The sequence below is a fragment of the Pristiophorus japonicus genome, chromosome 14 (assembly GCF_044704955.1).
Source record: "Pristiophorus japonicus isolate sPriJap1 chromosome 14, sPriJap1.hap1, whole genome shotgun sequence".
Classification (NCBI taxonomy): domain Eukaryota; kingdom Metazoa; phylum Chordata; class Chondrichthyes; family Pristiophoridae; genus Pristiophorus; species Pristiophorus japonicus.
In genome coordinates, this window is record NC_091990.1 from 16142151 (window position 1) to 16160905 (window position 18755).

Sequence of the window (18755 nt, forward strand, 5' to 3'; positions counted from 1 at the left end):
TGTTGTGAGCATGCAACAGTCATAAAAAGATGTATGATATATTTTCATGTAAATTGTGTATATGTAAGTACTGTATCAAACTTTACAGATCAGGTAATTTAAAATTACTTAAGAGTTCTTCATAGTCTTGAGCGAAACAGTATCGCAATACAAAATTTTACACACTTTCATAAAACTTAAAAAGGTGTGGGGAAAGGGCTGGGAAATGGGACCAAGTGGCTTGGGCTTTCAGAGAGCTGGCACGGTTGAATAGGCCAAATGGTATCTTTCTGTGCTGTAAGATTCTATAGTGGCGATCTGTTCTGCCGCTCGAGCATTTTGCCCAGCACCTTTTCTCATGTTTATGGGAATGACAGTTTCCGTAAGCACACCAAGGGGTAGAAACACATCTTGGGCGGGAGCGTGAGACGGGCGTTGTCACGTGGCCCGCCCGCCCACTGGCTCTGTGCCCCACCCGCTCTGTGTCCCGCCCGCTCTGTGCCCCGCTCGCTTTGTGCCCCGCTCGCTTTGTGCTCTGCCCGCCCGCTCTCTGCCCGCCCACTCTCTGCTCCACCCGCTCTGTGCCCGCCCGCTCTGTGTCCTGCCAGCTCTGTGCCCCACCCGCTATTCAATCCTGCTGGGGGCCAATGGAACTGAATTTCAGGCGGAGCATGTAGCGGGCAGCCCCCGCCACACTGCCCGTCTTGCTCGACCACCCAAGACAAATTTCTGCCCACGAGTCTCTTATGAAAGAAAGTGTGAATTTGCATTTACACAGCACCTTCTCACATGATAAAGCAATTCACAGTCGTAGATTACTTTTGAAGTGTAGTTACCGTTGTTATGTAAGTAAACAGTGCAACTAATTTATTCACAGCACTGTTCCACAAAATAGTAAATGAATGGGTGACAATATAGGGCCGAAATTGCCCCATTTTTAAGTGCAGTAATAGGGTGGAAATGAGCTTCCACCCAGTCGGGGTGGACTCTCCGACGATCGGGACATTGCCCTCGTGATATTTTGAGGTGCCCCTCTCCTGTGTGAATGGCGATAATTGTGTTATTAGAGCGTTCCACCACTGGATCCCCAACCCAGAAGCGATATTGCCCTCAAACAGTCGGTGCCCCCGACAGCCTCACGCGGCGGGTAGCTGCCAGAGGCTGGGCGGCGCATCCGCCCTTACAGGGGAGTGCGCACCGCCGCGGCAGCCATTTTGTTTTACTTGCCAGCTGACTCTGCAGTCGGCCTGACAATGGCAGCCACGGGTTCGGCTGTGCCGCCAACAGGCAGCCCGTCACCCCCTCTTGGGTGTCGGGCCACTGGCTTGGCCGAAGCCCTCCCTGGTGGCCCAGTGGGCACCAAGTAGACATAGAAACATAGAAACATAGAAAATAGGTGCAGGAGTAGGCCATTCGGCCCTTCGAGCCTGCACCGCCATTCAATGAGTTCATGGCTGAACATTCAACTTCAGTACCCCATTCCTGCTTTCTCGCCATACCCCTTGATCCCCCTAGTAGTAACTCACAACGTTCCTTCCCTTTAAGTGAAGGGGAGGGACGTAGCTAAATTGATGACACTACCCGCCTTCCGACCTGCTCCCGACTCACTTCCGCCTCTCTGCCTCCCCAAACACCGCCGCAATGATTTTTCAAAAGAAAAGAGTGCAACTTCCCTCTATTCCCCGCCCCATCGATTCAGGCGGTAATTCACCAGAGAATTTGAATTCCCGCCCCAAACCTGGCGGAGGGCAATTTCGGCCCCGTAATCTATTCTCTTGCTGGTGCTGATTGAGTGAAGAGTATTGTTCAAGGCAGTGGAGCAACTCCTTGTTCTAATTTGAATAGTATCTTTGTATCTGTTACACCTGAATAGGCAGATGGGGTTCTGATGAAAGGTCATCGACCTGAACCGTTAACTGTTTCTCTCTCCACGGATGCTTCCTGGCCTGCTGAGTATTTCCAGCTTTTTCTGTTTTTATTTTAGGCAGATGGTGCCTTGGTTTAACACCTCATCCAAAAGGGAACACCTCCGACCTTGTAGCCCTCCTGCAATACCGCACTGAAATGCAAACTAGATAATTATGTACTTAAGTCCATAATGGGGCTTGAACCCACAACTTCTGGACTCAGAGATGATACTGCTCGCAATGGGGATGGATCTAGTGTGGATTAGTATAGCACTGGTTGAACAATCAAACCTGAATTATGGTAAACAGCTTGATGGAGAATACATTGGATACCCACAGTGTTCTCTGGTCACTTCAGAAGATGGAAAGTCCCATGCCACTGAGAATGGGCTAAAACTAACTGTCCAGGTTTATTTACAGGCATAAGAATAACACAAGCATTTCCAATCCTCTCTGGTTACAGGTGTGGTGCCGGAGGACTGGTGGACTGCTAACGTTGTACCATTGTTTAAAAAGGGAGAAAGGAATAGACCGAGTGATTACAGGCCAGTCAGCCTAACCTTGGTGGTGGGCAAATTATTGGAAAAAATTCTGAGGAACAGTATTAATCATCAATTAGAAAGGCAACGATTAATCAAGGACAGTCAGTGTGGTTTTATTAAGGGAAGGTCATGTGTGACTAACTTGATTGGATTTCTGGAGGAGGTAACAAGGAGGGTTGATGAGGGAAGTGTATTGATGTAGTCTGCATGGATTTTAGCAAAGCTTTTGACAAGGCCCCATGTAGCAGACTGGTCAGAAAAGTAAAAGCCCATGGGATCCAAGGGAGAATGGGAAGGTGGATCTAAAATTGGCTCAGAGGCAGGAAGCAAAGGGTAATGGACGATGGGTGTTTTTGTGACTGGAAGGCTGTTTCCAGTGGGGTTCCGCGGGGTTCCGCAGGGTCCCTTGCTTTTTGTGGTATATATTAATGATTTAGACTTCAATGTAGGGGGCATGATTAAGAAGTTTGCAGATGATACAAAAATTGTCCATGTGTTTGATAGTGAGGAAGAAAGCTGGAGACTGCAGGAAGATATGAATGAACTGGTCAGGTGCGCAGAAAATTGACAAATGGAATTCAATCGGAGAAGTTAGAAGTTATGCATTTGGGGAGGGCTAATAAGGCAAGGGCATACACAATAAATGGTGAAATACTGAGAAGTGTGGAGGAACAGAGAACGTCCACAGATCTCTGAGGGTAGCAGGACATGTAGATAAGGTGGTTCAAAAGGCATACGGGATACTTTCCTTTATTAGCCGTGGTATAGAATAGAAGAGCAGGGATTTTATGCTTGAACCATATATAACACGAGTTAGGCCACAGCTAGAGTACTGCGTGCAGTTCTGGTCACCACATTACATGTGATTGCACTCATCACATCATCATCATCATCATAGGCAGTCCCTCGGAATCGAGGAAGACTTGCTTCCACTCTAAAAATTAGTCCTTAGGTAGCTGAACAGTCCAATATGAGAGCTACAGTCCCTGTCACAGCTGGGACAGATAGCCGTTGAGGGAAAGGGAGGGTGCGACTGGTTTGCCGTATGCTCTTTCCGCTGCCTGCGCTTGATTTCTGCATGCTCTCAGCGATGAGACTCGAGCTGCTCAGCGCCCTCCCAGATGTACTTCCACCACTTAGGGCTGTCTTTGGCCAGAGACTCCCAGGTGTCAGTGGGGATATTACACTTTTTCAGGGAGGCTTTGAGGGTGTCCTTGTAACGTTTCCTCAGCCCATCTTTGGCTCATTTGCCGTGAAGGAGTTCCGAGTAGAGGGCTTGCTTTGGGAGTCTCGTGTCTGGCATGCAAACTATGTGGCCTGCCCAGCGGAGCTGATCAAGTGTGGTCAGTGCTTCAAGGCTGGGGATGATGGCCTGGTCGAGGACACTAATGTCTGTCCTCCCAGGGGATTTGCAGGATTTTGCGGAGGCATCGCTGGTGGTATTTCTCCAGCGACTTGAGGTTCTACTGTACATGGTCCATGTCTCTGAGCCATACAAGAGGGCAGGTATTACTACAGCCCTGTAGACCATGAACTTGGTGGTGGGTTTGAGGGCCTGGTCTTCGAACACTCTTTTTCTCAGGTGGCCGAAGGCTGCACTGGCACACCGGAGGCAGTGTTGAATCTCGTCGTCAATGTCTGCTCTTATTGATAAGAGGCTCCCGAGGTATGGGAAATGGTCCACGTTGTCCAGGGCCGCGCCATGGATCTTGATGACTGGGGGTAGTGCTGTGCAGTGGGGTCAGGTTGGTGGAGGATCTTTGTCTTACGGATGTTTAGCGTAAGGCCCATGCTTTCGTATGCCTCAGTAAATATGTTGACTATGACTTGTAGTTCAGCCTCTGTGTGTGCGCAGATGCAGGTGTTGTCTGCGTGCTGTAGCTCGACGACAGAGGTCGTCTAGAGATGACGAAGGTTGAACAGATTCCCACTGGTTCTGTAATTTAGTTCCACTCCAGCGGGGAGCTTGTTGACTGTGAGGTGGAGCATGTCAGCGAGGAAGATTGAGAAGAGGGTTGGGGCGATGACGCAGCCCTGTTTGACACTGGTCCGGACGTAGATTGGGTCTGTAATGGATCCGTTGGTAAGGATCACAGCCTACATGTCATCGTGGAGCAGGCGGAGGATGGTGACGAACTTTTGGGGGCATCCGAAATGGAGGAGGATGCTCCATAGACCCTCACGGTTGACAGTGTCAAAGGCCTTTGTAAGGTCAAAGAAGGCCATGTGTAAGGGCTGATGCTGTTCCCTGCATTTTTCCTGCAGCTGTCACGCTGTAAAAATCATGTCTGTTGTGCCCCGCAGGGGACGAAATCCACACTGTGACTCCGGGAGGAGCTCCTCAGCCACAGGGAGAAGACTGTTGAGGAGGTCTCTAGCGATGACTTTCCCAGTGGCTGATAACAAGGAGATTCCTCTGTAGTTGCTGCAGTCAGACTTGTCCCCTTTTTTAAAGATGGTCACGATCACTGCATCTCTGAGATCTCCCGGCATGCTCTCCTCCCTCCAGATGAGAGAGATGACGTCATGTATTTGTGCTAACAGTGCCTCTCTGCCATAGTTCAGTGCCTCAGTGGGGATTCGTAGAGAGGGTACAGAGGAGGTTTACGATGATGTTGCCTGGATTGGAGAATTTTAGCTGTGAGGAAAGATTGGATAGGCTGTGGTTTTCTCTGGAACAGAGGAGGCTGAGGGGAGACCTGATTGATGTGTATAAAATTATGAGGGGCCTGGATAGAGTGGATAGGAAGGACCTATTTCCCTTAGAAGAGGGGTCAATAACCAGGTGGCATAGATTTAAAGTAATTGGTAGAAGGATTAGAGGGGATTTGAGGAGAATTTTTTTCACCCAGAGGGTGGTGGGGATCTGGAACTCACTGCCTGAAAGGGTGGTAGAGGCAGAAACCCTCATCACATTTAAAAAGTACTTGGATATGCACTTGAAGTGCCCTAACCTGCAAGGCTACGGACCAAGAGCTGGAAAGTGGGATTAGGCTGGAAAGCTCTTTTTCGGCCGGCACGGACATGATGGGCTGAATGGCCTCCTTCTGAGCCGTAAATTTCAATGCGAGGCAGATTGGCAAGATATAACGCTCCTTCTCCTCGGGCAGTATTAATCTTCTTTTCAAAGCTGCCTGCTGAGCTCCAAACGATTCCACCGCTCCGAGAACATTAAATCCCACTCACGTGCCATCTCAGTCCTTGCCAGCCTGCTTTGATGCTACGTTCCTCATCTGCAAATCCCCCCACAGTCTTAGTTCTCTCTACATCTGCATATCTCCTAAATACAAATCTGGTAAGTATTATTCTTTGTGGCTCTTGTTTTCCAAGTTTGTTACTTTCCCGGTGATCTGTGTCTCTGTCTTGGTAGTCTCTGTGTCTATCCTTGTGACCTCTTTATCTGTAATGATGACCTATCACTCTGAGATGGTGGCTTGTGTCTCAGTCTATGTGCTCTCCCTCTCTCTCTCTCTCTCCCTCTGTCTCTATTCTGATGCTCTATCTCTTTGTAATAGTGATCTGGCTCTCCTGTCGGGTGATCTCTCTCGCTCATAGTGATTTGTCTTTTTGTCCCAGAGACTCATTTCTCTCTCATGTTGATCTGTCTCTCTATCCTGCTGATCTGTCTTTCTGTGCTGGCGATGGGCCTTGGGCCCTAAATAACCAACTCCCACACTGATAGATTCAGCACCACAAAATAAACACCAGATGAAACTGAATAAAACCACCCATAAAATGAACAGTATAGATTATACTAAAAATATCCTCAGGTGATTTCAAACTTCTAATCCAATCTTGGCTTTTTACACATCAATAAAGGACTCAGGCCTCAAGTCATATAGTGGCACCCTTAAAGCTTTGACAGTTCCCTATAAAAAATACTATAATTTGAAGGGAATTCAAAATGTCAGCTGCTTGAGGCCTCTCAACAGCTCTGCTAACTGTTGTAGAAGTGGCAGTGAATTTCTCTACAGAACAGGTTACAGTAGATAATAATTAATGGGGCTGTTCACTGGGGAGGAAATATACTAATTGTTTAGTCCTCAAATGAATAGGGCCCATCAACAAACGGTAGACCTGCACAGAGCATTAGTATAAATTAATACTTTGAGACACTAAACAAAAACAAGGTAAAACTGTAGTAATGAGTAACAAACAGCAAAGAATACCCATAATTTCAGGTCATTATATTGTACACAATAACAAACTTGCATCATTAGGCCCATCCAATTGTCGTTAAACACTCATTATACACTCATTACGTTAGCAGTTTGCTTAAATCAGCTCTTTAACCATTAAAAATACAGCTGAAAAGGTGAATTTATGCTTTTTGTGATGATTTTAATTTATAATTAATTTATTCTAATTGCCATAAAGTCTAGGACTGAGACCAGGGGGAATAGTCTACAAATTAGAGGCAGGTCTTTCAGGAGTGAAATGAGGAAACGCTTTTACACACAAAGGATGGTAGAAGTTTGGAACTCTCCTTCACAAACAGCAATTGAAGCTAGATCAATTGTTAATTTTAAATTTGAGATTGATAGATTTTTGTTAGCCAAAGGTATTAAGGGATATGGAAAAGTGGGTATATGGAATTAGGTCACAGATCAGCTATGATCTCATTGAATGGCGGAACAGGCTCGAGGAGTTGAATGGCCTACTGTTCCTATATTCCTATGAGAATGTGGAACATACTGGTCAGAAATCATAGACGCAAATATAGTTCAGGTATTTAAAAGACAGAAGAATGGGATATTAAGAGAAATGGAGACTAGGTGAGGAATTAGGATTAAAAAGATAAAGAGCTACCTTGGTTTAACGAGCCAAAGGGTCCTGTTCCCATGTTTCTATGAGCCAGCCAGTGGGAACACAGGCAGTGGTCTGGAACAGGCTACCCACTTGCCAGTAGAAGCACAGGAGACCTGAGAATAGAGATGATTTACCTTTGATCTAAAATTGCCAATTACAATTTTAAAAATGTTTGTTATATTTTCCCTCATTTATTTGAAAACACACAGCAAGTTGTGTAAATGACATTCAAATTCATCATCCCATCACCGGCACAGAATCCTGCATTTCTGCAATACCTTATCTTATCATTCAAATATTTCAAAGTACTTTGCACAATAAATGAACATTGGAGTACAGTGACTTGTTGTGTAGGCAAATTACCTCATTCCCTTGTGTCAGATATGGCATATGTGTCTGTTACTTCAAACAATTAAAGATTGGTCAAACACTGCTTTCATGAAGATAGTGTCCCTTTAAATGACTTCACAAATTTAAATCCTATTTTAGTTCTTAAAATATACAAGTGCAAAGAACCAAAGGTTATCAATAACCAATCGTAACAAGGTAGCTGTGTTCCACAGACCATTGATTCAGCGTACCATGCTGACAGTAACAGCGTGATGCCAGCAGCAAATTGGAAGCAACTTGCAAGGATCTGCTCTGTGTCCCCTCCAGTGATGTAAATGAGATGTCCAGTTCTAACAAACCTACTTCTGTCATTTTATTTCACATTGACGCTACATATAGATCTTTTTCAGTTGTCGCATTAAAAAGGAATGAAATCACTCTGTTACTGTTTGAAGTTGACAGGTAATTGGATTTAATGTTTGCAAGTTAGGCATCCCATTGCCATTACTTCCTGATTGGCCTCATCTGTTATACAGACCCTATTTTGGTCCCAATCTTAACGAGAGAGGAGCCTCCATTGGACAGCACTGTCTGTTTTGAATTTTCTTTGGATCTCGCTCTCCTTGGATATGCTAAGTTTCCCTGTGTAACACAGAGACCTGATTATATCTGAGCGTAGATGCACAGGAGCTGCATCCACATACCACTTTGGAGTTACTTTGGTCCCATGTTAGTTTTGTAAACTCACAATTTTGTGTGTGTGTGGTTCCCTGGAGGTTGGGTGGTTTGTGATATTGGCTCCACCCCTCTAACATACAAGTGTCCTTGTTCTGGTCAATCTTAGTATTGCCCTTCACCTTGTCATCTCAATAATAAATATCACTGGTATAGGACATTGGAATATGAAAATGCCTAAACGCCAATTCCATTCTTGCCCTTCACCAAATACAGTATTTTTGACTTATTTCAGTTCATTAATGGTTTCTATGTATCATGAAGTGACTTCACACATTGTATATAATTACAGTGGTAATGTAAAAGAAAGGACTTGCATTGATATAGTGCTTTTCACCACCTCAGAACATCCCAAAGCGAGTGAAGTACTTTTGAAGTGGCGGGAAAGGCAGCAGCCAATATGCTCACAGCAAGGTCCCACAATCAGCAATGAGATAATGACTAGATCATTTGTTTTGGTGGTAAGGGTAAATATTGACCAGTAGTAACTGTACTAGTTACCGTTTTAGTTAATGCTGCACGTGTATATTTACCGTGGCAATGTACTGCCTAGTATTAACTGTAACATCCCCACTGACACCTGGGAGTCCCTGGCCAAAGGCCGCCCTAAGTGGAGGAAGTGCATCCGGGAGGGCGCTGAGCACCTCGAGTCTCATCGCCGAGAGCATGCAGAAAACAAGTGCAGGCAGCAGAAAGAGTGTGCGGCAAATCAGTCCCACCCACCCTTACCCTCAACGACTATCTGTCCCACCTGTGACAGGGACTGTCGTTCTCGTATTGGACTGTTCAGCCACCTAAGGGCTCATTTTTTAGAGTGTAAACAAGTCTTCCTCGATTACGAGGGACTGCCTATGATGATGATGACTAGTTAATGCTGTACATATCCAGATGTGAAAAGGAACTGGATTGTTTGATCAAGATATTCATGCTAGTACAACAGGAGGCCTGCTGCCCATGTTTATATGTTCTCTCCCTGCCCGCCACTGAGGCTCAGGTAGTTTGCGACACTACCAAAGGGTGCCTAGCAACTGGCAGGAGTGCCTCATCCAGGGACAGAACTGCTAAATACCTGATTTGCTTTATAGTCAAATTAGCACAGTGACAATGTTATGACATGTGGTAATAAGGTCACTGGACCCAGAAGGTCCCAGGTCTGACGCCCATTCCACGGTGAGCTAGCTGACCTCAGCTGAAGGAGCGGGTTGGGGTGCTACAAACATCCTCAGTATTGTCGGGCATGGGAGGGAAACAAATCAGCCAGGGTTCTTACTCCAGATCACTTTCCATCGACTCCTGGTGGAAACTTACCAAGTGTGCAGTCATGTAGAGCACTAGGGTTGGTTGTGACGCCCGGTGTAATTATATTGTACGATATAACTTACAGAATTATTTTTTAAAAAGCAAGGTACTGCGGATACTGGACATCTGAAATAAAAACAGAAAATGCAGGAAACATTCCGCAGTTCTGACGAAAAGTCATTGACATGAAACGTTAACAGATGCTGCCTGACCTGCTGGGTGCTTTTTAACTTGTAGATATTCCCTTACCTTATTAGTCTCAATGCTTCATATCAATGTGATTATGAGCATTCATAGACAGTCCCTTATCAATCAGGTAGAAGCAGTCTGAAATGGAACAAGAGCAGTTGGGTTGAAGCACGGAGACTGAGTGGTGAAGTGATGCAGCTTGACTAATGGTGAAATTGTTTTCAAACCTTAATAAAAGTTGCTTTCTCTATCATCGAACCGTGGATTATTATGGGTCCACAGAATAGGTTCAGCACACTTTCCACACTTGAAAAGCCTACTAACACTGATTTTTCACAATGGCTACTTGGAGAGAGCACTGGAGGGCGACAGCATTCATGGAGCTAGATTTTCGCTCTTCTGCCGTCCCTGTTAATGCTCCGAAGGGACGGCAATGGCAGTGGTAAGCACTTCCAGGCGGTTGGCCAGCTTCCAGTGCCCCGCCGGGACATTCGGTGCCGGTTTCGAGGGGGCGCGGAGCATTACCGCCCAGAAGTGACTAGCCGGTGTGCATCGCCTCTGTTTATGACACCGGCTTGATTTTTGGCCGCCGCCCAGCCCGTAGCACTCGATAGAGCGCCCCCTGGTGGGACCGCCTGTGGAAGCGGGCAGTCTGACCAGTCGAGGTAAGTAATGTCGACCTCAGGTAAGAGTGATTGATTTTTTTTTGCGATTTATGTTGTGGTGGTTGAGTTATGTATTGGGAATGTTATTGGTGGTTTTTTTTCAGATTTTCTTTACCCCATCAGCCCTCTCTTTGTGCACTCCTGGGCCGGCTGTTTAGCTCGGGATTTTTGCATGCTCAGCCGGCCTAGTGCCCTAAAAGAGGTGTGCAACGCCTCCCTTAGCGCTCCGCTCAAACTCCGGGCACAGTTGATGAATTTTGCTAACTGAGGCGCAAACTATTCCCAGGCACAAACTTTACCGCCCCGCCGCCATTACCGCCGATTCCATTCTTGCCCTTCTTCCACCAAATAGACCAGACCCGAAAATCCAGCATCATGATACTTTAAAAAGAAAGCAAGACTTGCATTTATATAGCACCTTTCATGACATCAGGACGTCCCAAAGTGCTTTACAGCTAATGAAGGACTTTAAAGTGTAGTCACTGTTGTAATATAGGAAATGTGGCTGCCAATGTATGCACAATGAGATCCCACAAACAGCAATGAGATAATGCTCAGATCATCTGTCTTTTAGGTGTTGGTTGAGGGATAAATATTGACCAGAAGTCCGGGGAGAACTCCCCTGCTCTTCTTCGAATAGCACCATGAGATTTTTTATGTCCCATCTAAAATACGGCACCTCCAACAGAGCAGTTCTCCTTCAGTACTGTAGTGAAGTGTCAGATTCTGTGCTCAAGTCTCTGGAGTGGGGCTTGAACCCACAATCCTCAGAGGCGAGAGTGCTGCCCAGTGAACCACAGCTGACACCTTTATACTTTAGCTCAGCATTACTCAGTGACGACAGAAGAGCATGGAAGAAAGATGCAAAAAAAAAAATTACTGAAGCAGCTCTGATATTGGAAATGTTCGTGGGCAAAATACAGAGAGGCATTATGATATTAATTAATATTACTTATGTGTTTGTTACAATGCATAGAATTTTCCAAAATTAAGATAAACTACTCAAATAAAAGATTTCCAGCAATGACAGTTTTTATTTTTATTAAGACAAACGATTCTATTTATACAGGAAAAAGAAATCTTAGCACATGCTCAATTCTATAATCTAATTTCTCTTTCAGTAACTCAGAGCTGAAACAATGATTGACTGCCGCTTTAGTAAGTACCTGTAGATATGCAGAACCATGCGTGTTTATCTTTGACACCAGCTAAAATGGGATTCCGTCAGAATTGTCTGCAGCATAACCTTTGAATTAAAGTGAATAAGATTTAAGATTTATTGGCGTATAGATTACACAGATAAGCAGGCCTTTCGATAGCCCCTTTTATTGCCCAATTCTACTTCTATTGACTTGATTTAGAAAGAAAGAAAAATCTCAGAATTATAAACAGTAAATAACTTCGCAGATATTCGAGAGACGCTGCCACAGGGCTTCTCTGGGAGCTAGATTTATATGCACACTGCAACAATGGGTTGAACGTCTCCTCCCTGTTGACTGTGAAGGCTTAATGTCAAATGAGTTTAAAGAGTCACACCTCAGTACCAAGCGGACACAGTTTCATAACACACAGCTACTTATAATTGGATATCTCACTCTGAGAGTCCCTAATGACGTCTTGGGGCGTTTTACTACATTAAATGCAAGTTGTTGTTGTTATGCGAAACAGAAATTTCATGCTGATACAATAGAGGGAGCTCTTTACAGTTACAGAAAATTTATGGAAGAATTGCTCTGATAAAAGAAAAACTTGCATTTATATAGCGCCTTTCATGACCTGAGGACGTCCCAAAATGCTTTTCAGTCAATGAAGTACTTTTGAAGTATAGTCACTGTTGTAATGTAGGAAACATGGCAACCAATTTGTGTACAGCAAGCTCTCATAAACAGCAACGTGATAATGACCAGATAATGTTTTGAGTCTATCCTTGGAGATCGGAACAACTCTTTTCTGATTGTTGGGACATTTGGGTCATAAAAACATAAGAAATAGGTGCAGGAGTAGGCCATTTGGCCCCTCAAGCCTGCTCTGTCACTTAATAAGATCATGGCTGATCTGATCTTGGGCTCAGCTCCACTTCCCTGCCCGCTCCCCATAACCCTTCATTCCCTTATAATTCAAAAATCTGTCCATCTCCACCTTAAATATATTCAATGACCCAGCCTCCACAGCTCTCAAAGGAAAGAAAATTCCACAGATTTACGACCCTCTGAGAGAAGAAATTCCTCCTCATCTCAGTTCTAAATGGGCAACCCCTTATTCTTAAACTATGGGGCCAGTACAAATCGGACGGTCTGCACCTGGGCAGGACCAGAACCAATGTCCTAGGGCGAGTGTTTGCTAGCGCTATTGGGGAGGGGTTAAACTAATATGGCAGGGGGATGGGAACCTATGCAGGGAGACAGAGGGAAGTAAAATGGGGGCAGAAGCAAAAGTAGAAAGAAGAAAGGTAAAAGTGGAGGGCAGAGAAACCCAAGGCAAAAATCAAAAAGGTCCATATTGCAGCAAAACTCTAAAAGGGCAAAGTGTGTTAAAAAGACAAGCCTGAAGGCTCTGTGCCTCAATGCGAGGAGTATTCGTAATAAGGTGGATGAATTAACTGCACATGCAGCAGTTAATGAATATGATATAATTGGCATCACGGAGACATGGCTCCAGGGTGACCAAGGCTGGGAACTCAACATCCAGGGATATTCAGCATTCAGGAAGGATAGACAGAAACGAAAAGGAGGTGGGGTAACATTGCTGGTTAAAGAGGAAATTAACGCAATAGTAAGGAAGGACATTAGTTTGGATGATGTGGAATCTGTATGGGTGGAGCTACGGAATACCAAAGGGCAGAAAACGCCAGTGGGAGTTGTGTACAGACCACCAAACAGTAGTAGTGAGGTTGGGGACAGCATCAAACAAGAAATTAGGGATGCATGCAATAAAGATACAGCAGTTATCATGGGCGACTTTAATCTACATATAGATTGGGCTAACCAAGCTGGTAGCAATACGGTGGAGGAAAATTTCCTGGAGTGTATTAGAGATGGTTTTCTAGACCAATATGTCGAGGAACCAACTAGAGGGCTCGCCATCCTAGACTGGCTAATGTGTAATGAGAAAGGACTAATTAGCAATCTTGTTGTGTGAGCCCCCTTGGGGAAGAGTGACCATAATATGATAGAATTCTTTATTAAGATGGAGAGTGATACAGTTAATTCAGAGACTAGGGTCCTGAACTTAAGAAAAGGTAACTTCGACGGTATGAGACGTGAATTGGCTAGAATAGACTGGCAAATGATACTTAAAGGGTTGACGGTGGATAGGCAATGGAAAACATTTAAGGATCACATGGATGAGCTTCAACAATTGTGCATCCCTGTTTGGAGTAAAAATAAAACGGGGAAGGTGGCTCAACCGTGGCTAACAAGGGAAATTCAGGATAGTGTTAAATCCAAGGAAGAGGCATATAAATTGGCCAGAAAAAGCAGCAGACCTGAGGACTGGGAAAAATTTAGAATTCAGCAGAGGAGGACAAAGGGTTTAATTAGGAGGGGTAAAATAAAGTATGAGAGGAAGCTTGCTGGGAACATAAAAACTGACTGCAAAAGCTTCTATAGATATGTGAAGAGAAAAAAATTAGTGAAGACAAACGTGGGTCCTTTGCAGTCAGATTCAGGTGAATTTATAATGGGGAACAAAGAAATGGCAGACCAGTTGAACAAATACTTTGGTTCTGTCTTCACGAAGGAAGACACAAATAGCCTTCCGGAAGTACTAGGGGACCGTGGGTCTAGTGAGAAGGAGGAACTGAAGGATATCCTTATTAGGCGAGAAATTGTGTTAGGGAAATTGATGGGATTGAAGACCGATAAATTCCCGGGTCCTGATAGTCTGCATCCCAGAGTACTTAAGGAAGTGGCCCTAGAAATAGTGGATGCATTGGTGATCATTTTCCAACAGTCTATCGACTCTGGATCAGTCCCTATGGACTGGAGGGTAGCTAATGTAACACTACATTTTAAAAAAGGAGGGTGAGAGAAAACAGGTAATTATAGACCGGTTAGCCTGACATGAGTAGCGGGGAAAATGTTGGAATCAATTATTAAAGATGAAATGGCAGCTCATTTGGAAAGCAGTGACAGGATCGGTCCAAGTCAGCATGGATTTATGAAAGGGAACTCAAGCTTGACAAATCTTCTGGAATTTTTTGAGGATGTAACTAGTAGAGTGGACAAGGGAGAACCAGTGGATGTGGTGTATTTGGACTTTCAAAAGGCTTTTGACAAAGTCCCACACAAGAGATTGGTGTGCAAAATTATAGCACATGGTATTGGGGGTAATGTACTGACGTGGATAAAGAACTGGTTGGCAGACAAGAAGCAGAGAGTCGGGATAAACGAGTCCTTTTCATAATGGCAGGCAGTGACTAGTGGGGTGCCACAGGGCTCAGTGCTGGGACCTCAGCTATTTACAATATACATTAATGATTTAGATGAAGGAATTGAGTGTAATATCTCCAAGTTTGCAGATGACACTAAACTGGGTGGTAGTGTGAGCTGTGAGGAGGATGCCAAGAGGCTGCAGGGTGACTTGGACAGGTTAGGTGAGTGGGCAAATGCATGGCAGATGCAGTATAATGTGGATAAATGTGAGGTTATCCACTTTGGGGGCAAAAACACAAAGGCAGAATATTATCTGAATGGCGGCAGATTAGGAAAAGGGGAGGTGCAACGAGACCTGGGTGTCATGGTACATCAGTCATTGAAAGTTGGCATGCAGGTACAGCAGGGCGGTGAAGAAGGCAAATTATATGTTGGCCTTCATAGCTAGGGGATTTGAGTATAGGAGCAGGGAGGTCTTACTGCAGTTGTACAGGGCCTTGATGAGGCCTCACCTGGAATATTGTGTTCAGTTTTGGTCTCCTAATCTGAAGAAGGACGTTCTTGCTATTGAGGGAGTGCAGCGAAGGTTCACCAGACTGATTCCCGGGATAGCAGGACTAACATATGAGGAGAGACTGGATCGACTGTGCCTGTATTCACTGGAGTTTAGAAGGATGAGAGAAAATCTCATAGAAACATATAAAATTCTGACTGGAGTGGACGGATTAGATGTAGAAAGAATGTTTCCGATGTTGGGGAAGTCCAGGACCAGGGGACACAGTCTAAGGATAAGGGGTAAGCCATTTAGGACTGAGATAAGGAGAAACTTCTTCACTCAGAGAGTTGTTAACCTGTGGAATTCCCTACCACAGAGAGTTGTTGATGCCAGTTCATTGGATCTATTCAAGAGGGAGTTCGATATTGCCCTTACGGCTAAAGGGATCTAGGGGAATGGAGAGAAAGCAGGAAAGGGGTACTGAGGTGAAGGATCAGCCATGATCTTATTGAATAGTGATGCAGACTCGAAAGGCCGAATGGCCTACTCCCGCACCTATTTTCTCTGTTTCTATGTTTCTATGCCCTCTAGTTCTAGATTCCCTCATGAGTGGAAACATCCTCTCTGCATCTACCTTGTCGAGCCCCCTCAGTATCTTATATGTTTCAATAAGATCACCTCTCATTCTTCTAAACTCCAAGGAGTATAGGCCCAACCTGCACAACCTTTCTTCATAAGTCAACCCCTTCATCTCAGGAATCAACCTAGTGAACCTTCCCTGAACTGCAGCCAATGCAAGTATATCCTTCCTTAAATAAGGAGACCAAAACTGTACGCAGTACTCTAAGTGTGGTCTTACCAATATCCTGTACAGTTGCAGCAAGACTTTCCTGCTTTAATACTCTATCCCCCTTGCAATAAACGCTAACGTTCCATTTGCCTTCCTGATTACTTGTTGTACCTGCATACAAACTTTTTGTGTTTCATGCACAAGGACCCCCAGGTCCCTCTGTACTGCAGCATTTTGTAATCTCGCCCCATTTAAATAATAATTAGCTTTTTTATCTTTCCTGCCAAAGTGGATAATCTCACACTTCCCCATATTATACTCCATCTGCCGAATGTTTGCCCACTCACTTAGCCTGTCTACATCCCTTTGCAGATTCTCTGTGTCCTCCTCACAGCTTGTTTTCCCACCCATCTTTGTATCATCAGCAAACTTGGCTACATTACAGTCGGTCCCTTCATCCAAGTCATTAACATAGATTGTAAATAGTTGAGACCCCAGCACCGATCCCTGCGGCACCCCACTAGTTACCGTTTTCTGTCAGTTAGCCAATCCTCTATCTATGCTAATATATTACCCCTAACCCCATGAGCTCTTATCTTGTGCCTTTTATATGGCACCTTATTGAATGCCTTCTGGAAATCTAAATACAACCACAACCACTGGTTTCCCCTTATCCACCCTGCTCGTTACATCCTCAAAGAACTCCAGCAAATTTGTCAAACATAATTTCCCTTTCATAAAACCATGCTGACTCTGCTTGACTGCATTATGATTTTCCAAGTGTCCTGCTACTGCTTCCTTAATAATGGACTCCAGCATTTTCCCAATGACAGATGTTAGGCTAACTGGTCTATAGTTACCTGCTTTCTGTCTCACTCATTTGCAGTTTTCCCATCCACTGCGACCTCCCTAAACTCCAGGGAATTTTGGTAGATTGCAACCAATGCATTCATTATCTCTGCAGCCACTTCATTTAAGACCCTAGGATGCAGGCCATCAGGTCCTGAGGATTGTCCACCTTTAGTTCCATTATTTTACCGAGTACTACTTCATTAGTGATAGTGATTGTTTTAAGTTTCCCCTCCCTATAGCCCCTTGATAATCTATTATTGGGATGTTTTTAGCGTCTTCTACCGTGAAGACCGATACACCATATTTATTCAAAGTCACTGCCATTTCCCTGTTCCCCATTATTAATTTCCCAGTCTCATCCTCTAAGGGACCAATGTTTACTTTAGCTATCCTCTTCCTTTTTATATACCAAAGAAGCTCTTATTATCTGTTTTTATATTTCTTGCTAGTTTACGCACATAATCCATCTTCTCTCTATTTTTTTTTAGTCGCCCTTTGCTGTTTTTTAAAAATGTCCCAATAGTCTGGCTTTCCACTAATCTTGACAACATTGTATGCCCTTGTTTTCAATTTGCTACCATCCTTTACTTCCTTAGTTAGCCACGGATTGTTCTCCCTTCTCTTAAAGTCTTTCCTTCTCACTGGAATACATTTTTGTTGAGAGTTATGAAATATCTCCTTAAATGTCTGCCATTGCTCATCAACCATCTTACACTTTAATCTATTTTTCCAGTCCACTTTAGCCTTCATGCCTTTGTAATCGTCTTTATTTAAGATCAGGACATTGGTTTGAGACCCACCTTTCTCACCCTCCAACTGAATTTGAAATTCAACCATGCTATGATCACTTTCCAAGGGGAGCCTTTACTATGAGATCATTTATTAATCCTGTCTCATTACACAATAGCAGATCTAAGATAGCCTGCTCCTTGGTTCATTCCACAACGTACTGTTCAAGGAAACTATCCCGGATACACTCTATGAACTCTTCTTCAAGGCTACCCTGGCCAATTTGATTTGTCCAATCAATATGAAGATTAAAATCGCCCATGATTATTGCCGTACCTTTCTTACAAGCTCCATTATTTCTTGATTTATGCTTCATCCAACAGTGAAGCTACTGTTAGGGGGCCTATAGACTACGCCCACCAGTGACATCTTCCCCTTATTATTTCTTATCTCCACCCAAACTGATTCTACATCTTGATCTTCTGAGCCAATATCATTTCTCACTACTGCACTGATCTCATCTTTTATTAACAGTGCTACCTCACCTCCTTTTCCTTTCTGTCTATCCTGAATTGTCAAATACCCCTGAATATTCAGTTCCCAGCCTTGGTCACCTTGCAATCACGTCTCTGTAATGGTGTTAGACCATACCCATTTATATCTATTTGTGCTGTCAACTCATCTACCTTGTTACGAATGCTGCGTGCATTCAGATAAAGAGCTTTTAAGTTTGTCTTTTTACCATTTTTCCCTGCTTTGACCCCACTTTCTGATACACTCTTATTTTTATACATTCTGTCCCTTCCTGTCACACTCTGGTTATCGTTTCCCCCGTTGCTACCCTGCTCTATTGCCTTCTCCTTTCTATTTGACTTTTTAAATTTCCGCTCACCTGAACCCTCCCCCTCCCCACTATTTAGTTTAAAGCTCTCTCATAGTGATGTGGGAATGTTTGATTCTTGTATTGAGTGACGAAAGCTGCTTGTATATTGAGTGAGATCCGCACTCGACCTGCCGCTCCTAGAAGTCTGGGTCTTGGGCAGATGGCAGCAAGCTGAAT